The sequence below is a fragment of the Gymnodraco acuticeps genome, unplaced genomic scaffold (assembly GCF_902827175.1).
Source record: "Gymnodraco acuticeps unplaced genomic scaffold, fGymAcu1.1, whole genome shotgun sequence".
In the NCBI taxonomy this organism is placed as follows: Eukaryota; Metazoa; Chordata; class Actinopteri; order Perciformes; family Bathydraconidae; genus Gymnodraco; species Gymnodraco acuticeps.
The window spans coordinates 1,886,358-1,912,686 of record NW_022992344.1 but is presented as its reverse complement, the minus strand read 5'-3'; the positions used below and the strand labels follow the sequence as shown (position 1 = coordinate 1,912,686).

The 26,329-nt window shown below is 41.2% G+C and overlaps 1 protein-coding gene across 1 annotated transcript in view; it reads right to left on the bottom strand.

Moving 5' to 3' along the window:
- hdac4 (histone deacetylase 4) overlaps positions 1-26,122 on the bottom strand; it is a 200,068-nt gene extending 173,946 nt beyond the window's left edge. Inside the window, exon 1 of the mRNA XM_034208775.1 lies at positions 25,996-26,122. The gene's annotated coding sequence lies outside the window, so the exon portion shown is untranslated. The remainder of the gene's footprint in view (positions 1-25,995) is intronic.
- Positions 26,123-26,329: the final 207 nt, after the last annotated feature.

Here is a 26,329-nt window from a genome sequence, read left to right as displayed (position 1 = left end):
CCTGAAGTCTCTGCAGCTCTTTGAATATGAGAGGGGAAAAATGAAAATAATAAATGCTTTAGACAATAAGAAATATAAAGTTGACTGTTGAGTTGCTCAGTTTTTTTAGATTGTCAATACTATTAGTGTATAACTAATAGGGCTGAACGATATACCGTGTCATGGCGATAACCGCGATATGCGCATGCGCGATATTCACACCGCAGGGACGTGCGATTTTATTCTTTTTTTTTTTTTTTAAATGCTAACGCACTTTAGCACAGAATTCAAAATAAAGATACCCTTATTACTTATCGAAACTGCACATACAATATATCCGATTAAAGCTGAGACTCCACAGATTATTTAAGTATAGTATCTAAGCGATCCAATCTCGCGACAGGCGAAGCAAACACAGACATCACAACACGTACCTTTTACGGAGCTTTTACGGGAGATTGTCTCACCGTAGCTGTCAATCTGATCAAAAGACGTGTTCAATGGCATTAAAACGAGAAAAAACGCGGCTGAATCAGTTGATCCATAGGTTAATAATGTATCTGTGGCTTTGAAGCAATTGTTTATAATCCATAATTCCATTTATGTAAAAATCGGAGCACAAACGTTAGCTGCTAATGGTAGCCACCAGAGTGTATGCAGCTTCCGGTTTTGGCTATGCGTCACTCTCACTCCTTATTTGGTAATGTGTGTATTAGACTGCCGCATAGCCAAGACCAGAAGCAGCAGCCACTCTGGTGGCTACCATTAGCAGCTAACTTTTGCTCTGCGATTTTTACATAAAAAATGGAATTATGGATTATAAATTAAATCATTTTTTTTATACAGAGACGTTAAAAACCTATGGATTAACCGATTCAGCCGCGTTTTTTCTCGTTTTAATGCCATTGAACAAGTCTTTTGATCAGATTGAAAGCTACGGTGAGACGATCTCCCTCGAAGCTCCGTAAAAGGTACATGTTGTGATGTCTGTGTTTGCTTCCCCTGTCGCGAGTTCGGATGACTCAGTGATGATACTATATACCTAAATAATCTGTGGAACCTCAGCTTTAATCGGATATCTTGTATGTGCAGCTATGATAAGTAATAAGGGTACTTTTATCTTGAGTTCTGTGACAAAGTCTGTTAGCATTTTTCGCTCAGGGGTCATTTAGATGCTTCTTATGAGACTTGTGTTTTGGTAAAAATGGTTTGTATCGTCAGTTAGCTGAGATTATTTCCGTTAATCTGGTATAACACATTAATAGGTTCTTAAATATTAAGATCCCCTGAGACACAGTGTCGTGAAAAAAAAAAAAAAGTACCCGCCGGGACCTTGGGGCTTAACAGGTTAAAAAAAACGCAATATATATCGCAGGGGAACAAAAAACCGCAATGTCAGTTTTTTCAATATTGTGCAGCCCTAATAACTAATATATCAGGTTAAGAGGCACATTCAAATAAAGATTGGTCTTTAAATACATGTTGTCTTTTGAATTGTTTGTCTAAAGTCAAGGATCTAGAACTGGTACTTAGTTTTAATGATACAGTCTGGTTATTATGCTGTTTAGAGGAGGCCTCACAGGTAAGAGCACTAACTAGCTACCATCACATGTACCTTAGCTTGACTTAAATGTATTAAACGTATAAATAAGTGATATCAAAATATAAATAGCTAATGTCATGCAAACATATTAATATTTGCTTGATTCCAGTGTTGAATTTAGCACAATTGCATACAAACGTTAAGGAATTTTAAGATTCTGAAGTATTATGCTAAAAACTTAATAACTTAGATTATTATTTATAGTTTTGCTGAATAGTTTCATGTCCGCTTACCTTAGAAACGTAAAATACGACGGCAGTGTGCAGACGGGGAGCATGTTAGCTTAGCTTGGTAGCTTCAGCTAGCTCTGGAACTTTCAGCTCGGTGGCAGGAGGTCCCGCCTCGGCTCCGCCTCTTTGCCCTTATTTGGAGCAGGCTGGAGTAGGCGAGAGTTGAACTCGGACGTCACTGTCGAGCCGTTAGTGGCCGACTCCGCCTACTAAGGGCTTCTCTGCAACTCTGCAGAATCCTATGGTGACGTCACGGACCCTACGTCCATTTATATATACAGTCTATGGTTCAAATGTAGTCAGTAATTTGAGGAACTGTCGAAATGGTGAACGCAGATAAAATTGAGCTCAAAAATCCTCCAGCATGATTGAAGTCTCCGGTTTGGGAACATTTTGGTTTCGCAGTTATGTACAAGGATGACGGACAAAGACAGGTGGACCGAATCAAAGCTTTTTGTCAGCATCGTTCAACTAAAATTGGTTACGTGACTGGCAATACATCAAACTTGCACACTCATTTGAAAAGGCATCACCCGAACGTGAATATCACCGGTACCAAAAGATAAAAGACTGAAGTGCAAACCCAACTCCCACTAGCATTTAAGCCTCCACCACTCGCAAAAAGTTCAGACCGAGCCAAAGCTATTACAAACGCCAAATATCCTTATGTTGCCATGTTAGCAAAGCGCTACCTGGCTGTATCTGCTACCTCTGTCTCTAGTGAGAGGGTGTTCTCCACAGCAGGAGACATTGTTAGTGCCAGCAGATCTGCCCTTTTGGAAAGCAATGTGGACAAGTTAATTTTTCTTAAAAAAAACATGAAAATACAATGACAAGCAAGCAAGTCCAATTGTCAAGCTGGCTGCTTAGGTGAGTACTAGTACAGTACAGTTCAAGTACAGATTATTTCAGTTCATCGAAATGCTGCACCTTAATGTTTATTTTATTTTGTATTTATTTGATAATAATTAAAAACCCCAAAAAAATATTTTATGTTTACCGAAAACGTACCGAACCGTGACCTTAAAACCGAGGTACGCATCGAACCGAAATGTTTGTGAACCGTTACACCCCTACATTATATGCATCATACGCTAACCAAAAGTTATACGAAATCAGATTCAGAGAACTTTATGCCAGGGGTTAACATTGGGATTAGTGACAGTGGCTCCATGTAAAACAAATAAACAATAAAAAAAGATTAAAACAAATAAAGTTAATTAATTAGAGAAAGTTTAAATGTGCAATAGAAATATAAAATAAAGATATTTATATAATCAATTCAAATAATTATAACTTTCTTTGCAATTTATATTAACAATGACTTGGCAGGGGTATGGGGGTAACATAGCAGATCATTGCCTGTTTGCATGTGATGATTGGGTAAGCAGGGGGTCGGGTGGTGGGACAGTTTGCACAGTCCTGCTGGTTGAGTGTGCCTGTGCACCACAGGATCCTGTCACCAAGTTTGTACACAACACTGCCGTGCCATTAATAGACTCAATTAGTAACCATTAACGTGACATCCACAACATGTCCACAAACAAGGATGCTTTTCCAAACAGCAAACCCCTTCAACACTCGCTAACCCAGATCGGGGGCTAGGTTCAAAGTCAGGACAAGGTCCCGACACGAGAACAAAGGGGCTAAAAAAGGGTTTATTATTGGACTTGTGAGGCACAACAGGGTATAAGGGGGCTGAATCTGGGAGAGTGATTTCCAGCCATGAACTCATTAGGTGACCACAAGGATTCATCAAACCTCAAATCAGTTGAGGCTGAGAGCTTCTGTATAGTTGCCCATTAAAAGCTCTCTGTCCCTTTTCACCGCTTTGAATCTTCCTCTTGTCTACTTTTACTGCTTCTCTGGCTCCCTATCAACTTCCTTTCTTTGATGAAGTTGTGCAACAGTAAGGGGAAAAGGTTAAGTAACCGTTTAAAAGTTCCTGGCCATAATAGTTTGTGTTTAACGTATGATATAAAGTGCAGCACAATTAATGGAAATGTTATCAAAATCGCAATATTCCTTTTTTTATATATAAATCATGCCCATTTTGATATATTTTATTTTAAATAATGAGAATAATTATACAAAATGATGAATCCCAATATCGTAAATTGTCACAAGTATAAGTCAAAATAATAGTTTTTTAAAAAATGTCCCGCAAATCGTTTAGCCCTACTGATAGATATTGATGTTATGCTGTTTTGTTAAATATTTAGCATCCATAATTATTAGTTATGCAATTTACCAATACTATTAATACAATAGTTGTTTGATATTTGCCCATAGTCCACCATTTGTTGCCCTCCAAAGATAAAAGTTGTGTTACCCTTTGTTTAGAGCAGTGGTTCTCAAAGTGGGGGGCGAGCCCCCCCCCAGGGGGGCACAGAGGCATGACAGGGGGCGCGAGAGACCAGGGGGGGAAATGGTTATTAAAAAAAAAAAAAGATTAAAAAAAAAAAAATTTAAATAAAAAAAAAAAAAAAAAATCATATTTTGAAAAATTATTGATTGGAAATAATATGATACAGTACTATTACGTCTGGGTCTCTGTGTTTCATTAAAGCTCGGCTCTGTGTGTGCGTGTGCGTGTGTGTGTGTGTGTGTGTGTGTGTGTGTGTGTGTGTGTGTGTGTGTGTGTGTGTGTGTGTGTGTGTGTGTGTGTGTGTGTGTGTGTGTGTGTGTGTGTGTGTGGTGTGTGTGTGTGTGTGTGTGTGTGTGTGTGTGTGTGTGTGTGTGTGTGTGTGTGTGTGTGTGTGTGTGTGTGTGTGTGTGTGTGTGTGTGCGAGAGAGAGAGCGAGAGAGAGCGCACCGGTACTGGAGATTGTTGTTGTTAGCTTCTGGTGCTAGCGAGCTATGCTAACGGATATAAGGAGTTTTTTCAACAACAAAGTGGAGGAGAGTCCTCTCATGTCAGACTGAGAGACTCAGTGAACTAAAGGACTCTCTCAGTGTTATCTCAGTGGGTCTCAAACGTTTTGGTCACCATTAATGTAAACAATTATTTCCGAGGCACACGTTTATATGATCATTATAGTTATAAAAAAATAAGAGAATCAATTAAAAACAGGTATGAAATACTATATATTAAAAAAAGAATAAAGTTTAAAAGGGGAGTGATTTGTAAAATATCCATAAAGAAATAGTAAATCTTTTTACAATTCTGTTTCAAATGGGTGTTGAGAGATGTATCCATAGATCTCTTCATTTTGCTCTCAAAGTGCACCAGATTGATGATTTTAACTTCAATATTTAAAAATCTTCCCGGGGGAGCTTGCCCCCAGACCCCCCTATGTGAGGTCCACACACCACCTATAAAAATAGCACTTTACCCCTGCTTACACCTATATGCCGTGAGCTGATTATCGAGCCTTCATTGCAACAGTCGCGGGTACATTGTGTATATGCATGGGGGTTGTTGCAGTAGAAAATTCCACTGTAGCGACAGGTACATTAATGGGAAACCCTAAATCAGGGGTACTCAAATACAAATCTTAAAGGTCCAAAATAAATGTTTCAATAAGACAAAGGTCTGTTTATTACGGTCATTCAAATTTTTAAATAATTGCAACAAGATTCTTAACACGAGGTTACAAAAACAAAAATAATCTGTATGCAGTCAGTTTTCATTGTTATTGTGTCCTGTGCTTGACCCCTCAGAGTCGCAGTGTAAGAGCACAGTTATGAATAAAGGCAGCTGCACCCTCTTTCATTCAGCATTCCCATTATTGCTTTATAAATGTATGCCCCCTTGTGTGTCCACTGAGGTCCGTCAGGCCCAACACATCTTCAACAAACTCCCCCTTTGCCTCGTCATAAAAACTCTCAAACACCAGCAACTGAGCATTGTCAGTGGTGTCAGTGGACTCACCCACAGCTAAGGAAATGCACTGTGCATTTTTTATTCCATCACAAAGCTGATGAATCAAATCACCAGCCAGTATTTATGTTCTTCTGGTTGCTGTGGAATCTGAGAGGGGGATTTGCTTGATTTTACCTGTTATTTCCTCTTTTTGTTTGCCTTCAACATGGTCTCCATCACTTCAGTCATGCATTATTTTATACTTCAGTTATTGTGCAGTGGAATGTCCTTACCTACTGGCCTAGTTAAATCAAAGTGGTTACTTTTTTTTGGCTGGGCAGTGTAGTTTTACACACTGTCTTATTTGACTTTCTCAGGACTTAAAACAGTTTTTTGGGGGCAGACCCCCTCAAAGAAAAAAATATATTTACACACGTAAGGTCATCATCTTAATAGTTTTGTATGCTCATCCATGAGCAGAGCATCAAGTTGACATGTCTATTACAGCTGAATGCGGCGATTACCATTTTGTTCAGCAAAACGCCTCACAAACTTATTAAGATCAACAGCTTCAGTGCGTTTTGATTCAATGCTGAGTACAGCCAAACTTGACAGTCTCTTCTCTGTCAGTGTAGACCGCAAATACCTCATTCCTTCAGTGCTTGGGTCCGAATGCTTCTCGTTTTGCGCCGTCCCCAAATGAAATCGCCGCCAATCATATGTCCACGCTCGCGCCAGGACCGGGGGAGGGGTTACCTGACGTGCATCTTGTGCTGCATTCACTTGCACTCGGACATTAGAGACTTTCTCTCATAAATGTCCGATGAGCCACAACTTTTCTTTCAAAACAAAGCTGCCAACTGGGGTGGCAAGGCCTATTTTTAGGGTGTCAGTTGCCACCCTGGTAGGTGAAACTAGGCTACTAGCTACAGTACAGATACAGTACTAGATGAGCTGTTTTTTTTTTTTAAACTCTCGCTCTGACTCAGACAGGTTGAAAGAGACGAGACACACATTTTTCCCACTCGCATTCCACGAAGACCCGCCCTACTGTGCCTCTGATTCGCAGATTGTTTGGGGGGGGGAAAACGCTGACGGGATGCTGAATGTGATTGGACCAATGCGTTGACAGACACACACAGACAGTGGAACAGGACATGCAGAGCGCTGTTTGCAGTCTATGGACATAGCGGATCATTTTGACTCGTTGCGTTGTGGCGATGTCTCGCAGATAACACAGATAATACAGATAATACATATGAAAAGTATAATTTGCTCAGAGTCCAGAGACAGTTGTGGTTCGGTCCGGATCCGGACCGGAGTCCGGACTTTGAGGATGCCTGCCCTAAATGTTTGAGCACCCTCTATGAAACGTCAAGCTACCCCACAGCACCCCCAAAATAAATCTCTGGCACTGAGCCTGACTATTTGTGTTGGGGGGGCCAGACTTTTTTTTTTCTCCAAAGGAGGGGCCTGACAGAAAAAGTTTGAGAACCACTGGTTTAGAGAATGGCAGCAAAGAGTTTGTTTGTCAATAGGTTGTGGTTGAACGACTGGTTGCCTCAAATGGCATCTGAAACATTGCGTGTAATAGAGATGAAGACCAACAAATGAGCAAGAGCTGAGAACAAAGATGTGATAATATGCTGGATGGCATTCAGGCTGGAAGGGAAGACCTTGCCAAGCAGTTTGGGTGAATGTGTCCCGTCACCTTATTTGTCCCGGAGCACAACAGTGGCTTTAGTATACCCCATTAGTATCCATTAGTGTGACAAAATCCACAAAATATACACAAGCAAGTAAGATCCCAGTGCCAGCTTTCTGAACGATGGGAGCAAGTTGGGAAGTCAGGTCTGGGCCCTGAAAAAGTGCAATGGAACTGAGCTAAATTAGCTTATTAAGGAGATTACAAGAGGTGAATTTAGAGGCAAGGGAAGAACAAGAATTATGTGTCCCAAAACGTTTGTACAATAGTGATGTATGGGCCATGAGAGTTGGCTCATAAGGTTATCAGTATGGGTTTATATTACTAGTGTCATCATGATATTATATTGATTATTTGGACAACATTAATATCACTTCAAGTATTACACGATAAAATATGAATTAGAATAGGCGCCTGTGATCAATATTACATGGCCATTTTATCAGTTATATTTACATCAACTCACATGAAGCAATTCAACATATTAAAATAAAAAGGTGCAACTTAAAGGTCACCTATTATGAAAATCAACTTTGTCCCCAAACTAACTGTCTGTGTTGACATTCCCCTTATTGTGCGTCAGCAGAGACAGGCTACAAGTGTTTTAGCTAGGTTCAAGTTAGACAACTAATGTCTGGGTTAGTGTTCATGACTTCATGTTTATGTCATCTTAACGGTTAATCTTAATGCACACACATTGTCCGTGCTTTCCAATAGCAGTGTTTCCCCTATATACATTGGGCGCCAGGTTTTTTTTTTATACATTAAAATAATAATCGTCATCGTCACGGAGGAGCACACAGCCTCTTTGAGCGAGCGAGACAGAGAGAGACAGAGAGAGAGTGAGAGCTAGAGAGAGCACACCTTTATCTATTTAATATAGTTCTAAAAAATAAAGTAAGAAATCATTCCAATGTGTACACTAGTACTATAGGATAGTAAAAAAATAAAGTTTAAAAAAGGGGAGTGATTAGTAAAATATGCATAAATAAAAATAAAGAATACTAACTAGGTAACATAAGATAAAAATAAACAAGTTGAAATTATTTGTTATTGGTTGTGATCATATTCTAAAGATTTTTAGATTATTGAAAAGTATACAGCTCCCTTTCATATGAGTGTTGAGAGCTGTGTCCATAAATTCACTAAAAAGTGCACCAGATTGATACATTTAACTTCAACATTTAAAAAAATATCTTCCCGGGGGTGCATGCCCCCGGACCCCCCTAGAGGAGGTGAGGTCCACCCCCAAATAAAGCAGGTTAAAATAATTAAATTGCATACATTTTATTTAGATTGTTTGTTATGTGGATGTGTAGTATTTGTGTTACTGTAAATTCAATAAAGGTGATTTAGTAAAATACACCTGTAGAGCCTCAAGAGCCTTTCTTGTGCTGGCAGACACATAGAAACATATGGCTGGGTGCACTTCGCACCTGCACACACTAAGAAATTCCACGCGCTCCACGCTCACATTTAGCTGGGCCCGCGTGCCTTAGCACCGCTGCTATGACTCCATCCTAGGGGAAACACTGAATAGTTTTAAATAGTTTTATTCCACTGTTAAATAACCTGTTCAATACAAACATGCCTCTTGTAAAAATTAAATAAAATGTCTGTGAATTGATATTTGTTTAGTGAGTTTATTAGAGAATGTTCCCTGAAAGATTGTAAAATGTCAATGAAGATGTCAGACTTAATTTGTTAATAATTACATACAGTACATGGTGTGTGTGTGTGTGTGTGTGTGTGTGTGTGTGTGTGTGTGTGTGTGTGTGTGTGTGTGTGTGTGTGTGTGTGTGTGTGTGTGTGTGTGTGTGTGTGTGTGTGTGTGTGTGTGTGTGTGTGTGTGTGTGTGTGTGTGTGTGTGATCGTTGGAGCTATGTGGCAACTCAAGGCATATGCTCGAACGGCAGCTGCCTGGACGCTGCAATCATGTTGCGCACTATCCGTGCTGACTTTTCGTACAATGTCTGGCTTCCGGCATAAAGTCAAGTGCTCGGCGCAGTTGTGGCGAAATGTCGCTCCTCTGTTTTCATTTAAACAGCTCCTTATATCCGTTAGCGCAGCTAGCTAGTACCAGATGCTAACAACAACAATGCACGTAAGGTCTCGCTCTCGCTCGCTCGGGCCACACACACACACCCTCCCGGTCCTCCCGATGGCCAGTCGGTGCCTGCCGGCGGGGTGTGTGTGTGTGTGTGTGTGTGTGTGTGTGTGTGTGTTCTAGGGCTGCATGATTTGGGGAAATAACCTAATTGTGATTTTTCTGACAGATATTGCGATTCAATTTGCGATATTTGTTTTTAAGCGACCCAACGGAAGTTTATTGTAAAGTACGGCCATATCTCCGGCTAGGAAGGTCGTATCAACGTGCTCCCGTCTCTAGCACCCCTGCAGAGTGAAAGAACTAAACTTACATGAAACTTCCGTTGAGTTGCTTTAAAGTCAAGCTTCAGTTTAAGATTCACCCTGTAATAGATGTAAAACATGTGATGGAGCATTACTAACCTGACTCAGATGGTTTGTTTCACCAAACCATCTAGGAAAGTTCCATTGGAAGCCATTTGGAAAAGTATTTCAAAAATACTTGGCAGGTGATTGGATCAATCTGTCTATCACCTACTATCATGGGCCACTTCTTATTGGTTAACAATGACTGGTACATGTGGAGCACAGCACTAGTGATTGGTGTGGATGACTAAAACCAATAAAAAAAAATTAATCGTTCAGCCCTAGTGTGTTCCAAGTGAATCTGCGGCCCCCTGGTGGCCAGTACATACATTATGTGGCCCCCACCACCATCCAAGTTGCCCATCCCTGCTCTAGAGTATAAGTATCATCACTGAGCGATCAGAACTCGCGACAGGGGAAGCAAACAGACATCACAACACGGAGCTTTAAGGAGCAAAAAATATTCGCTGCCGATTACTACCGAATATCCGGAGCCCGAAAAATGGTATTCGGGACAGCCCTATAGAGCACCCTTATGTTTTTTCAAACCAAACAGCTTGCAGTGGAGTGAGGGGAGTGGCAGTTCATTTGCATTTAAAGCTACAGACAGAGAATCAGCACTTTTGAAACAGGTTAATAATCATGCTTTTACAAAAGACAGTGTATCTTAATCAGAAATATCATATGCAAAGAAGTAGACTAGAAATTAGGGATGCTCCGATCGCCAATTTTGGGGCTGATCGCCGGAATCAGTATCGGCCGATACCGATCGTCGATCCGATCGAGTGGGCGGGGCCTATGGGGATCTTCCATTTAAAGTGATGTTTAAAACTCAGTTAATGGGGCTCAGTTAACATTCACTGGCGCTTCCACAAACAACAACCAACATAATTATTCCATTCAAATGAAGTACATTATTCAAGTTTACATTAACTTTGGATAATGAGCGGAAGCGCTCTCTTTTCCTCTCTCCCCCTCTCCCTCCCCTGACAGCCCGTCACTATCTCATGCAGCTTACTGATCCAGTAATGAGTGACCCGAAAGTGAAGAATAAATATATTTATAAATAGCTTAGCTAATTCCAGAGGTAGATAAAATAGCTAAGTGTGTTAGGTCTAACTCTTATCCCTCAATTCCACCGGGTCCGTCTGCAGCGTGTGACGGCTGCGCCGCGGTTTTGGTCCGGCCTCCTCCGGCGTCATACCCTACTGTGCTCGTTTCAGAAGAATTTCAGAAGCGGAGCGTCTTGCCTGCCGGCTCGCAGTTTTTGTTGATTTGGGCATATTTCATGGACAGGCTACTTTGTACAGACAAAGTTAATAATAATTGTAATATCCCAGTTATAAATGACATGATTGAAAGATGTGTTGCTGTATTTTAGTGGTAAAAAAATGTATTTATCATCATAATTATTCTATATATATCATTTACAAAGTGCCTGTAAACCGGAGGAGAACGCTGGCATTTCTCCTCCTACTTGAAAGACTACGGAGGGATAGGGTCTGCAAATTAGTTTATTTGGGGGATGGGCCGGATGCTCTGACCGGTCCACTTCCTGCCCACTGCCTCTGCAACGCCTCGCCTCGAGTCGAAAAATAGACTTCAATCCAATTTCGAGCGGAGCCCAGCAGCGAGGCGCTTCTGGGACGCTTCTGAGCCGTAACGCGGCGCATCTGGTGGAATAGCACCCATTGACTAGAGTGCCGCGATCCTTGCGGATGCCGCGGCGCAGCCGTAACACGGCCGTAACGTGGCCGTAACGTGGCCGTAACACAACGCAGACGGACCAGGTGGAATCTAGGGGTTAGTGTGTGTTTTGCTCCTCTCACCGGTCCCGTCACAGCGGGTGGAGCTGCAGGATTTCTGCTTCACACACCAGAGTTCCCACACCATTTTTTCGCCGGACAACATGTCCGTTAAAGTTTAAATCTTCCGGACAAAATTTGAAAAGTGCCGGTCAAAGGTCTTCTTTGTTATTTATTGAGCTTTAAAACAAATTGATATGATTCGATATTAAACAAACTAATTATAGTAGATTAACTATTCAAAAGTGTACAGTAACTTACAATAACACGGGAATAATAAACGGAGCACTCTCTCCCTCTCCTGACAGCCTGTCAGTATCATGCAGCTCGCGGATCAGTAATGAGTGACCCGACAGTAAAACTAAACATATCTATAATTAGTTTAGGTAGTTTGAGAGGTAATTAAAATAGCTACGTGTAATATTCTAACCTGAGGTGTGTGTTTTGCTCCGCTCACCGCTGCAGGTGATTATGCAGAGCTGCGTGTCGACTCGTCAGCAGCAGCTGATCTCTCTCTCATTAGACTTCACTCGCGTTTATGTCCATATCGATCAGATCCAGCTAGTTCTAGCTAATGATAGGACTATCTGCTTATTAAAAGACACCTAAACAATAAGTGTCGCTATGCAACTGGGTAAGGCCACAAAGTATAGCGCAGCATTATGCATTTGTTTACATGCCCACCGGAACCCTGAGGCATTACCAACAGATCAACGCACACATCTCTTTCTCCACATTGTTAGACATTAGAATTGACTATTCTTGTCTGTCACATACCCTTTTGTCTGTCACATAAGTGGCACAACTGATGTGTTATTGCGCTAAGAGGAAATTATTTTGACCGGACAATTTGACCGGAGAGATTTAGATTTTCGGTCTTCAGCATATTTTACCGGTCATAGTCCGGTAATTACCAGCTAACGGGAACTCTGGACACACGTTGCATACCGCTATTTTATTGTCATTTTCGGACACCTTAAAATACTGCCAGACTGGTGAAGCCATTTTGGCGAGCTTGTTTGGCCGCGCACTGAGAAAAGTGTCATGTATTTTACATCATAATTTTACGTCATGCGATCGGCTCTCACGATCGGCATTTTTAGAAAGCACCGATCGATCAGCAGAGAGTGAGTATCGGCCGATATCGATCGGCGGTCGATCGATCGGAGCATCCCTACCAGAAATATTCAAAATCATATTATCACAATTATTATCTAAATAAAAATATATAACTGGCTTCTCTAAAGAATTCAAATTGTAATCCATTATTTAAAAAATCTGTTCAATCCAACTTTTTGACATTGACGCTGATTTAGACATGAAAGAAAACCACTTTTAATTATTTCCTTTTGTTACAATATATTTTGTATGCCAAACACGCAAAGGCAGTTGAACAAATGTTTCCTCAATGATGGAAAACAGCGACGAAGCTCAGTCTGAATTTAGTCTACTGTAATTGATTCCATTGTTGTGGTGAAACCGCAACATCAGCAGTTGGATTCTAGCTGGGACCTTTGTTTCAAATACCGTTTGATCCGTCTTTACTGTCAAATAAAGGAAAATGCCAGAACAAAAGGTACATTTGGAGTATCCCTTTAAATGTCTGGCCATATGCTCTTCAAAAGGCATTCCATGGGTAACTAATTACAATATAAAATCTTCTTACTGCATGTTAAATCTGACACATTAACCGTGGTAGGACTTTTTACTTTGAGTAACAGCCCAAAGTCAACATCTAAATGGGTCTGGATCTGTTATGAAATATATATTTTAAATGGTGATCTGAAACTACTTTAATTACAAAGCTAGTCTGAGTCTAAATTATCTCAGACTGTGGTGGATAAAGAAGTAAAAGTAAAACAAGATGTGACAGAATAGAATTATAATGGGAGAGACATTATGCGTGGTGTAAAGTATGTACTGTCACGCTGTAAAGCAGTGAAGGGAAATTACTTTTCTTGCTAAGTAGAATTCAAAACTGCTCTTAAATATCCCTGTATTATTCTTGTTTAGGTAGAAAATATCACAAAAATATTGTGCGATTAGATTTAACTCTACAATACTTTTTGTTCAAGCCCCCAAATCTTTGTAAAGCTGTGACACAAGTTTTAAATTGCAAGCATCTGTATTAGGGCTGAACGATATACCGTGTCATAGCGATAACCGCGATATGCGCATGCGCGATATTCACACCGCAGGGACATGCGGTTTTATTCATTTTTTTTTCAAAAACGCACTTTAGCACAGAATTCAAAATAAAGATACCCTTATTACTTATCGAAACTGCACATACAAGATATCCGATTAAAGCTGAGACTCCACAGATTATTTAAGTATAGTATCTAAGCGATCCGATCTCGCGACAGGGGAAGCAAACAGACATCACAACACGTACCTTTACGGAGCTTTTACGGGAGATCGTCTCACCGTAGCTGTCAATCTGATCAAGACGTGTTCAATGGCATTAAAACGAGAAAAAACACGGCTGAATCGGTTGATCCATAGGTTAATAATGTATCTGTGGCTTTGAAGCAATTGTTTATAATCCATAATTCCATTTGTATGTAAAAATCGGAGCACAAAAGTTAGCTGCTAATGGTAGCCACCAGAGTGTATGCAGCTTCCGGTTTTGGCTATGCGTCACTCTCACTCCTTATTTAGTAATGTGTGTATTAGACTGCCGCATTGCCAAGACCGGAAGCAGCAGCCACTCTGGTAGCTACCATTAGCAGCTAACTTTTGCTCTGCGATTTTTACATAAAAATGGAATTATGGATTATAAATGAAATCATTTGTTTATACAGAGACGTTAAAAACCTATGGATTAACCGATTCAGCCACGTTTTTTCTCGTTTTAATGCCATTGAACAAGTATTTTGATCAGATTGACAGCTACGGTGAGACGATCTCCTCTAGAAGCTCCGTAAAGGTACGTGTTGTGATGTCTGTGTTTGCTTCCCTTGTCGCAAGTTCGGATGACTCAGTGATGATACTATATACCTAAATAATCTGCGGAAACTCAGCTTTAATCGGATATCTTGTATGTGCAGCTACGATAAGTAATAAGGATACTTTTATCTTGAGTTCTGTGCCAAAGTCTGTTAGCATTTTTTGCTCAGGGGTCATTTAGATGCTTCTTATGAGACTTGTGTTTTGTTTTGGTAAAAATGGTTTGTATCGTCAGTTAGCTGAGATTATTTCCGTTAATCTGGTATAACACATTATTAGGTTCTTAAATATTAAGATCCCCTGAGACACAGTGTCGTGAAAAAAAAAAAGTAAAGTACCCTCCGGGACCTTGGGGCTTAACAGGTTAAAAAAACGCAATATATATCGCAGGGGAACAAAAAAACGCAATGTCAGTTTTTTTCAATATCGTGCAGCCCTAATCTGTATACTCAAATTCTTAATCCTAAAAGACATAATTAAAAGACCACTAGTTCGATAAATGTGCTAACAAGCAAAATTCAAACTTGACAGTTTCTTATATATACAGTGCTGAAGTCATAACGGCAAAAACACACTCTGAAATACATTAACACAACATTAACACAACGCAATCAATCAATGTACCTTGGATTCGTGAATCCATTGAGGTTTTCAATGTGTGACATCTGTGTTACTAAGTTGTTCAAACTATTACAAATGTGATAAGAAAAGATTTTAGTCACACCGGTAACAACACGCAACATTTATTGTGGTTAAATTGCATTACAATCTATTTAACCACAAGCAGAGAAGGGGCAATCATGCCTAATTCATTTTTAAAGCTACAATAAGACAGAAGTAACCAGAGATAATCAAATAGAGTGGTGGAGTCCAAAAATTGGGAAATTAAATTAATGTCAACCGTATTTTAATGTTTTAAGCTTGAAAATTGAGCTTTTCTGGTATTATTCTTTTGTTTTACGAAATAAAATACGCCGGTAAATACATCAGTCGTGAATGTCTTAGGCTTCTATGAGTCATAAATATGGCGTTTGCTAACGCGTAACTAAAGGAAACTAACCTAAACTAGTCCTCCTTTAACGTAGCGGTGGTGCGACCGTGATGACATTTGTTTATAGCATAACATTAATTCTAGACCTCTGGCAATCGGACCCATGTGTGCTTGAATTTTTTTGATATAAGTGGTGTAAGTATGTAGAGAATATCCTGCTGAATAAAACTTGTAAGTATCCAAAGGTTTAGTTTGGTACAGATGTTTTGTCCCACTATATTTCAAAACCCAATGGCATTGTTTTTGTCTCGGGAACCCTTGCACATTAATCATCACACTAAATCCCTCCTTTCTCAAACACTAAAACGTGTCATATCACCAGCAGTTAAATGACAAAAATATAGGTGGTAATCACAAAAGAGATGCTCAGCTGAAAATAACATATCACAATGTGGACGAAGAACATCCTGTTTTACCCCTGCTCCAATCCGGGTTCCTCTCTCAGCAGAGTCATCCTTTTAAGAGGAGCACCCTGAGCCAATTCTTTTTTTTGTTTCAAGGCTGCAGTGACCTTGCTCCTGTGGGGCCTGGAGTTTACCAGCGTGAAACAGCAGTCCTCCAGAGCTTGTAATGCTGAGGGAATAGTTTACACTAGTGAAGGCTTAAAGGAGTCTTAGCAGGGCAGAGGCACAGGCATAGGCGGCGCGTGAGGCTCAGGTTTGGGAAGGCTAAATAACTTTTTTTACCTGACGCTGCCCGCCTCCGGCGTCTATAGAAAAGAGATCAACTCAGTGTGCAGAGTTTAAATCTTTCAAGTCATATTACAGGATAAAGGAAATACAGTTTAAACTGCCGTATGCAGAGAAGACGCCGACGTGTCGCACTTATCATTCATATTACATCATCAATCTGATCATCGATCATATAATATCATAATATATCATATATTTCCTTATCTGAGTCAGCTTCTCAAGCCGTATCTGGCCGTGTAACACTCAGTGTCACACACTGTATGCAGAAGTATTATTTTAAGCAACACATTAGGTTGACGAAACACTCAACTCAAATGTAATTAAAGTCAGATCCACTCGTGTCTTAGATGGGGCAGTGATATCATAAAACTGTTGTACGCTTTCAAACACTCTGTAGTTTATTTATTTTTTAACCAGTTGTTCTGTATTCACCTTGCAGGTGCAACTCTGTGGCTTGTATCCTGGATTATATGTTTAAGTCATGGATGTTTAAAGCTCATATTTGTCTAATATTAGTTTACTTTTCATTAATGAAGTATGACGCTGCGCTGTCAGTACACTTGTCCCTGTTTTTGATTGGTCAAATGTTGCTAACCCCGCCCCTTTCACGTGAACACGCTCTCAGCTGGTGAGAGAATCCCTGGCTTGATTTACCGAGTTGATAACCAGCGTCGTAGGACCGCATAGCGAGATCTCGTTTGTTAGTTTGTTGTTGTTAGTTTGTTTGTTATTCAAACGTATGTTGAACTGGCTTCGTAGTACAGGGCACAGGTGGCTGCATAGCAGCGCTAATGTCAAAGACACAGACATTATACATTATATTTTTATTTTACCAGGATGCAGTGACACAAATATTTGGGAAGGCTTACGGCCCGTCTACACTACAGGTGTCGAAAAAGCTTGAAGCTGGGCGTGTCTGAGGCTTGGCGATTTTTTGCGAGCAACGCGACCAACAACCAATCACATGAATCTCCCGCCCCCGACATACAAAGCAATAGCAATGTTAAAACGAAGTAAACTGGATATAAAATCCCCAAACAGGCGAAAACCTACCAGTTTCATCCACTGTCTCTGCCACCTCCCTCCATGCCTCGCTCCTCCAGTTTGTATCCCGGTAGATGAACAGAGACTGATCAGACCGGGTGATTCACTACCGCTATAATGAATTTTCCCTCAATTTTTTTGAATATGAGGAAATGACCCGCGTAGTCTCTCCCAGCATACACGCGGTTTGATTGGCTCGCTTGTACTGGCAGATTTGCATAAACGGGATTTCATTGGCTGACGCCAGCTTCGAGCAAGCATCGAGCCTCAAAAGTTGAACACTGTTCAACTTTTGACGCCGATAGACGCTCGCGATGCTTGCAACGCCTTGCCATGCTACCCACAATGCAGTTCGGCGAAGTTTGAAAATATCCTACGTCACCCCATTCAAATTAATGGGCGAAGCGTTGAAAGCATTTTTTGACGCCTGTAGTGTAGACGGGCCGTTAGCCTTCCCTAGCCTACAGTACCCGCCGCCCCTGGGCACATGCCAGCTACAAAGTCAAAAGTTAGCTTCGAATTTGCAGCGCTTCGGAGGAAATCTGAGAGAAAAATATTTAATTTTCAGGTTTTTGCATCACTTGTTGTTGTGAAAGGGTATTAGACATCCAAATTAAAGCCTCTGCATTATTTAAGACTCGATGCCTGAATAGTGAAACCTAATTAAATATATTAACAAATGCTTTATTTGCTGTGATCTTTTTCATCAAGACAACAGTCTGGCTAAAAAAAAAAAAGAAGTAGACTCCAGTGACACAAAACACAGCTACAGATGTGTTACATCTTGGTGAAATACAAAAAGGGGGAGGGCTTTCCACCCCAAGACCATGTTCAATACATTCCATATTTGGGATCAATGAAATCCTCAAATACCAGAGAAGTGGGCTGAAGTCGAATAGTCCATTTAGCTTAGGAACCTTCCTAACGGAGTGAAATTACCCGGAAGTCCCTCAGTGGCAGCCATGATAAGTGCCGTTTGAATTCTCTAGATCAGTGTTTCCCAACCGGGGGTACGCGTACCCCTAGTGGTACGCGAGGGAACTGTAGGGGGTACATGAAATTCCAAGGTGACAAGTAAAAAAAATAATAATCCCGTCAAAAATGATAGTGCGCGATTTGTTTCCCTAGGGAGACAATAGTCTGTGGCACGCACAACCGCGCCAAAATCCCACAATGAAAACAGCTGCTTACCTGCAGGCAGAAAAATACTGGTAGGTCTGCACTATGGATAAATGGCTGAAACATCCGCTTGCTCTGGATTCAGGCCAGGGTTCAGAGGAGCCCGCCGAGAAACGTAAGAAAGAGGCCAAACTGAAACCAAGGCAGTACAGTGAAACATAAACAGGGATGCAAACTTATCACCTTTCGGCGAAATTCGCCATTTTGAATCCAAAATAGGTCGTTTGTGTGATTCATGTAGATCTGCAATAAAAATATTTTTGGAGTATGGGGGGGGGGGGGTCTGGGAACCGGAGTAATCTGCGGCCGCGAGCTGTTATGTGCCATCATGACACGCATGGTGTTCTTTTTTTATATATATTATAATGAAGCGCGAGCTGTGTGCTCGAGTCTTCCTGCCTGTCGGCTCTGCTCATGGAGGCTCTGCTGCTCCGCGATGAGGGTCTATCTTCAGCAGCTACATTACCTACGGGTGCGTTCGTTAATATTAACTGTGGTCCGGAGTCACTGTGGCACAGACTGGACCGCTGGTGAACAGCTGTTAGAACGGGCCGCTCAGGTGTTCAGAGCAGAGCTCCCTGTCAGAGCGGCAGAGCGTGATGTGCACTGAAAAGTTTTTCTGTCGCAATATTATCGTTGAGCGAGCTAGCTAGCTAGCATACATTGTCACTATCTGCTAACGTTAGCTTTAGCCTTCGTTTTCTAATAGTTTTTTTCATAGGCTATAAACGGAGGTGGTATAAGTATATATCTTGTACTTGAGTAAAAGTAGAAGTACCCAGGTCTTGTACTTGAGTTAAAGTAGAAGTACCAGAATGTAGGAACAATCCTGCAACAGTACTGCATTCAAAATGTTCCTCAAATAAAAGTACAAAAGTATTATCATCAAAATATATAAAGTAGCGACAGTAAAAGTAGAAGTACTCAGGTCTTGTACTAGAAGCACCAGCGTGTAGGAATACTCTGTTACAGTAAAAGTACTGCATTCAAAATGTTCCTCAAGTAAAAGTAGAAAAGTATTATCATCAAAATATAGTGAAAGTAGCGACAGTAAAAGTAGTCGTTGTGCAGATTGGTCCATTTCAGAATAATATATATGATATGTTTTATAATGATTGATCATGAAAGTGTTCTCAAAGCTGGTAAAGGTGCAGCTAGTTTGAATGACTTTGTATACTGCAGGGTAGCTTGTGGATTTACTCCAGGTGGAACTAAAGTCTGATTCAACACTTGATTAGATTTCACATCATTCATCCATATCTGTAAAGTAACTCAAATTGTATTAAATACATGTAGTGGAGTAGAAGTACACCATGTACCTCTGAACTGTAGAGGAGAAGAAGAACAAAGTAGCAAAATAAACATTGAAATACTTAAATAAAGTACAAGTATCTCAAAATTGTACCCAAGTAGTACTTGAGTTTATGAACTTAGTTACTTTACACCAGTGGCTATACAGATAGCAAGACTAAGCCTTGCACAGAGGCATGAAAATACATTTTCAAAATGCTCAACAGTGCTGCCAAAATGATAAACTGACTGCTACACAATTAAAATAAATGCTTTTATATATATTTATATTAGATGTGACTCTTTGGCATTTCTGTTCTTATTACCACTGCTGCTTTAGTTGTTCTGACTGCTAAAATCATCTGTTATTCCTCATTTTAAAGCCGATATTCCGTGGGGTCGGGGGGCTCGGATCCTTGTCACCTTTTTCATACCTGATGAGTTTGCATCCCTGATATATATTATTTGGATTAATTTCTACTTCTGCGGACCCACCGCAGCCTCAGTGCTTCTTTTGCGGTGAAGTCCTGGCTAATAGTGCGATGAAGCCAGCGCATTTACAGAGACACCAGAGCACCAAACACTCGGGAAGTGTCGATAAAAGTGAAGAATTTTACAGACAAAAGCTGTCGGAATTTAAGTCGAGCCAGACAGTAATGATGAAAGCCACGAATGTGTCAATGAAAGCACTCGAGGCATCTTACACCGTGTCCCTGCTTGTGGTTAAATAAAAAAAACCTCACTCTATTGTTGAGGAGCTCATTCTCCCTGCAGCGACTGCGTTGGCCGAAATGATGATAGACAAGAAAGCAGCCGAAGCACTCAAGAAAGTTCCCCTGTCGAATAACACCGTATCCCGTCGGATCAATGATATGTCTGTTAATATAATTGGACAAGTGGTGAACAAAATAAAACTAGCCGGTCAGTTCGCTTTGCAGCTGGATGAAATGACAGATGTGAGTGGAGAAGCGCAGCTCCTGTCCTTCGTGCGTTACAAAGATGCGTCGGACATAAACGAGCATATTTTATTTTGCAAAACGCTACCAGGAAAGACAACTGGGGAACAATTGTTCCAGGTTATCGACAGCTTCTTCAGAGAACATGATCTGCAGTGGAAAACCTGCAGCCACATCTGTACTGATGGAGCAGCTGCGATGACGGGGCGCGTAAAGGGACTTTTTGGGCACGTAAGAAAGGTAAATCCAGACATTAAATGGATGCATTGTATTATTCATCGTGAAGCACGAGCTAGCAAGAGGATGAGCCCTGATTTAAGTGCTGTTATGGATGATGCTGTGAAGATGATACATTTCATCCAATCTCGGCCATTGAATCACAGGCTGTTTGAAACTCTTTGTCATGAGAACGGCACAGAGCACGATCAGCTATTGCTTCACACAGACGTGCGCTGGCTGTCTCGTGGGAAAACGCTACTGAGACTTTATGAACTTCGCAATGAAGTTTTTGTGTTCTTGACGGAGCATCTGCATCCTCTTTCTGTGCAGCTTGAGGATGACAAGTGGGTGGCACGCCTGGCATATCTTGCTGATGTGTTTACCAAACTCAACGAGCTCAACCTATCCTCAACCTATCACTTCAGGGCAAGGAGTCACATATCCTGAAATGGTATGACAAAGTTCAAGGATTCACAAAAAAGCTCAAACTATGGGAGAGTAAATGTGATGAGGGAGACGTGAGCTGTTTCCCACTACTCAATGCCCATCTTGCCACCACTGCTGTTGCCAGGGGTCCAGTGGTCAAACTGGTGCAAGCACACCTGTCCAAACTCTGCACTGATTTCAGCCATTATTTTCAGGACATTGAAAATAAGTCAGAAAGACTGGATTGGGTGAGGAACCCATTCATTGTGAGTGAGAGCAGCAACAGCCTTCCAGCAATGCTGCAGGAGCCTCTGATGGAATTATCATCTGACCACGGTGGTCTGAAGATGGCATATGCTGAGAAGTCATTGACTGAGTTTTGGTGTGATGGAGAAGGAATATCCTGAACTGGGAAAACATGCACTGATTGAACTTTTGCTGTTTGGTTCTACTTATTTGTGTGAGGTGACCTTCTCAGCTTTAACACACATCAAAACCAAGCAGAGGAACAGACTGGATGTGGAGACCAGCCTGGTCACAGCTGTTTCCACACTGCCTCCAGAACTATCAAAGCTTATGAAAGACAAGCAAGCTCAAGTGTCTCATTAAAGCTCACATGACTGGTGAAAATAAACTGCTAGGCCTATACTGATTCTGGATATTATTTTGCTAAGTGTTTTGTTCCTGAATTAAAGTTTAAATGCCTGTTTAAAGGGGACTTATTCAAAGGGGCTCCATGGTTTAAGCCTAAATGTTACAAGATATATATAGCAAAGATAAGTTGATTATTTTGATTTCATATGTATTTATTTGATTATATTATTTATTTTCAAGGCAACATATTCATTTTTATTTATTTTTATTGAGTGATTTAAGTTAAAATTAAGAAAATGCGTGAGAATTAGATGTTCAAATTAAGGAGATGAAATAAAGTTATTTTCATTCAATAATCAGTTACGTTCTACTTGTGAAGGATCATCAGCACGTATGAGTGAGGGGGTACTCATGGTATGACAAAAGGCTCAGGGGGTACACAAGACAAAAAAGGTTGGGAACCACTGCTCTAGATGATAGGAAAGTAGGTTTCAAACTTCCTTTATAACCTCCTTTAGCTTAGGAACCACTGGACCTCCCTTGACGAAAGGAAAGGAGAAAATGCTGCCCCACAATGTCTTGCAGCCGCGGCATTTGCCGTCACTCAACAGTCGGCCGTTCACGGAAACAACCGATTATGACCGAGAAATTATATCATGAAAGTTACGGTGCTTATTAAGTAGGGATGCTCCAATCGATCGGTCACCGATCGATATCGGCCGATACTCACTCTCTACCGATCGATCGGTGCTCTCTAAACATGCCGATCGCGAGAGCCGATCGCATGACGTAAAATACATGACACTTTTCTCCGTGTGCGGCAAAACAAGCTCGCCAAAATGGCTTCACCGGTCTGGCATTATTTTAAGGTGTCCGAAAAAGACAGTAAAGTAGCGGTATGCAACGTGTGTGAAGCAGAAATCCTGCAGCTCCGCCCGCCGGACCGGTAAGCGCAGCGAAACACACACACAGGGAGAACCAGACCGCAGTTCATTTCCTCATATTCCAAACGAGAAATTACGGTAGCAAATTACCCGGTTCTTTACGACCAGAACTATTAACGGGATACAAACCGGAGGAACCAGGCATGGAGGGAGGTGGCAGAGACAGTGGGTGGAACTGGTAGGTTTTCGCCTGTTTGGGGAGTTTATATATATATATATATATATATATATATATATTGCTCGCATAAAATCCCCGGGGTTTTTTGCTTTGTATGTCGGGGGCGGGAGATTCATGTGATTGGTTGTTGGTCGCGTTGCTCGCAAAAAATCCCCAAGCTTTCAGACACGCCCAGCTCCAAGATTTTCAAGATTTTTGAAAAGCTGCTGTGTGGACGTACCGTAACGGCCCCTACACACGGCGGCGTGCGTTACCGCTTGGCGGTAGGCGTGTCTGAAGCTTGGGGATTTTTTACGAACAACGAGACCAACAACCAATCACATGAATGTCCCGCCCCGGACATACAAAGCAAAGCATTCATGCTACATCGATGCTGGCTAAATATACTGTATATGCTTGCTAGCTGTCCATTCAAACGAAGTACACTGGATATAAAATCCCCAAACAGGCGAAAACCTACCAGTTTCACCCACTGTCTCTGCCACCTCCCCCCATGCCTGGCTCATCCGGTTTGTATCCCTGTATGTAAAGAGGGACTGGTCATATAGTACCGCCACGATCTTTTTCTCCTCCATTTTTTGACATATGGGAAATAACTGCGGTCTGGCTCTCCCAACATACACGCGGTTTGATTGGCTAGCGCTTGGAATGTCAGATTTGCATACGCGGGATTTGATTGGCTGACGCCTCCGTCGAGGCGGCAAAAGTAGAACATTGCTCTACTTTTGCAGCGAGCACCGCGAGAGAAGCTACGCTTTGCTCCCACAATGCAGTTCGGCGAATCGTGACGTCACCCCATTCAAAGTGAATGGGCAGAAGCGTTGAAGCGGCAACGCACGCCGCCGTGTGTAGGGGCCGTAAGAGTTAGACCTAACACACTTAGCTATTTTATCTACCTCTGGAACAAGCTAAACTAGTTATGAACGTTAGTTTTCACTGAAATGATCAAATAAAGTCAACATCTCACAGTCTTTACTGAGCTGTGTGGGGTTTGTTCAACTTTTAAAAGATGTTTGAATGGTGATATACACAGTGATAGATGTTAAGGACGTTAATAATAAATACATTTGTATTTATTTTAAGATCTTTTCATAGTTCATACAATCATACGTATTGGGATCATTTGTATTAATGTGGACCGGAGGGAGAGGGTGACGAGCATAAGTTTCACTTTCCTTTTTTATTTCAATTCCAACTTTGGTCATGAAGAATATGTTTCTCTGTTGTCCACGTTCATAAAGCATAAAACAACAGCATCAGAGCACGGTGCAGAGTCTCTAGATGAGTTTACAGTAGTCCCTCGTTCTTATTAAACATCCATGTTGTAGTCCGCTGTATAGAAAACTGTAGTTTCCCCACAGCAGCAGACGCACATTTATGACGTCCGCTGGCGCATCATAAACACGTCGGATAGTGAAAGTGCAGTCGGATTCTTTTCTCCTAAGTCCTTTTGAATTCTCCTATCCACTATTCCTTAACCCCGTGACGTTTCACTCAGAGGTCAAGGAATAGTCGATAGGGTTAGACGTTAGGAGCTGATTTTTGGATTATCCGACCGCAACCGTGGACTTGTTTAAACTTGACTGCGGAAAAGATGAAAAGTAGTACATTTTCTGACTCATACATTTGTTTCAAAAGATCTTCTTCCGTCTCTGGATAAACCCAGAGACGGAAGAAGATCTTTTGAAACAAATGTATGAGTCAGAAAATGTACTACTTTTCATCTGGACCACATCAGACCAGGCCTCGGTCAATAATAGCTTCATGTAAGCTATTTAAAACTAATCAAATATAACAAAGGTCCACAACTCCAAACTAAATCAAAAGCTTCTTTATGAAGTCCGGTTTTGACAAATGTAAATCAAGATTATTAATAGATCTATATATGGTTGTCTGGATGAAGAACAGCAGTAAATGGCTGTATTAGCTTTCATGAATAAACTAAAAGGTCTCAAAACTCTGAAAGTATGTTGAGACTTTAGCTATGACGCCTAGGACAAAAAAAGGCAAAAAACACAGAAAGTTTAAAGCATTTAACATTAAGTTACTGGAAACTACCTTCAGCCTCGTCCTGCTGCTGCCTCTCTGTGTTTACACTTCATACAGACACCAGTTTACACCCAACGCTGTGGCAGCAGCGGTTCAACCTCAGCACAAACCTCCATCATAGGCTACACACACTGCCTTCTCCCAATTACACACTCAAAAAAAGTACTGGTTGTGTTCGCAAATTTGAAGTAACGTGATATTGCTATGAGACAACGTTTATTGCACTACCGGGCGAACAGTTCCTGTTAACGTGTGACGTACCTTGCTGGTAAACACACGTCTGTAGGCTAATAAGTGACACAACTCCCCACTACATCTGGTAACTCTTTACACTAACCTCACACTTGGAAGGAAAACAATATGACACGGTATGCCGCTGTGCAAAACTCTCAACTGGAAAGTGAAGAGTTTCAAAAAGTGTCCCGCTGATAATTAAAATAACACTTTTCCAACATGACAGCCTGTTTCAGACGAGTTTTAAACAATAAAGCTAGCTTAACTGTGCAATTAAAAGTCCTACTTTAATGTAGACTCTAAAGTGGCGGAGTAACACTGTTGCACAACTCGGAAAGGCGACCGTATTTTAAGTTCACTGCAAATTACTAATAGTAAACGACAATGGCGGTATTGTGCAACACTTTCACTTTCCTCCTGCTAACTATAAATCACGATAAAAGCAGAAAAAAGTAAAGTGTAGCAGGATAACAGAACTCAGTCAGACTACGAGGAGGGAAAGCGCGAGACGTTCAACATATAAACACACTTTCTGGTTCTCTCTTAACTTAAAGCTAAAGACACGACTGTAAAGGCTAGTTGTTTGCAAAGACAGAAAAGAAACACTACCTGAATTGAGCACCCTTTGGCGCAAATGGCTGGTTTTCTCCCGGTATCCAAGAGCATCCACAGAGCAGGGTTTTAGGACCCGTCGGGCGGTCGGTACTGTAGAAATCATTGAGCCAGCGGCTCCGCCATACTGAATTAATCACGTGTCCTACACGTCCTACAGCCTCCTGTAGTTCCGTAGGGGGCGGGGCCTGCAGGACAGGATGACTGACAGCTGGAAGCATGTCTGTGAGTTGAGGCTACATGAATAAAGGCTACTGACTGTCTTTTTCCTAGAAAGCATTAGGTCACTTTGTGGCGTTACATTTCATTTTGCTCTTCCTGAGGGTCAACG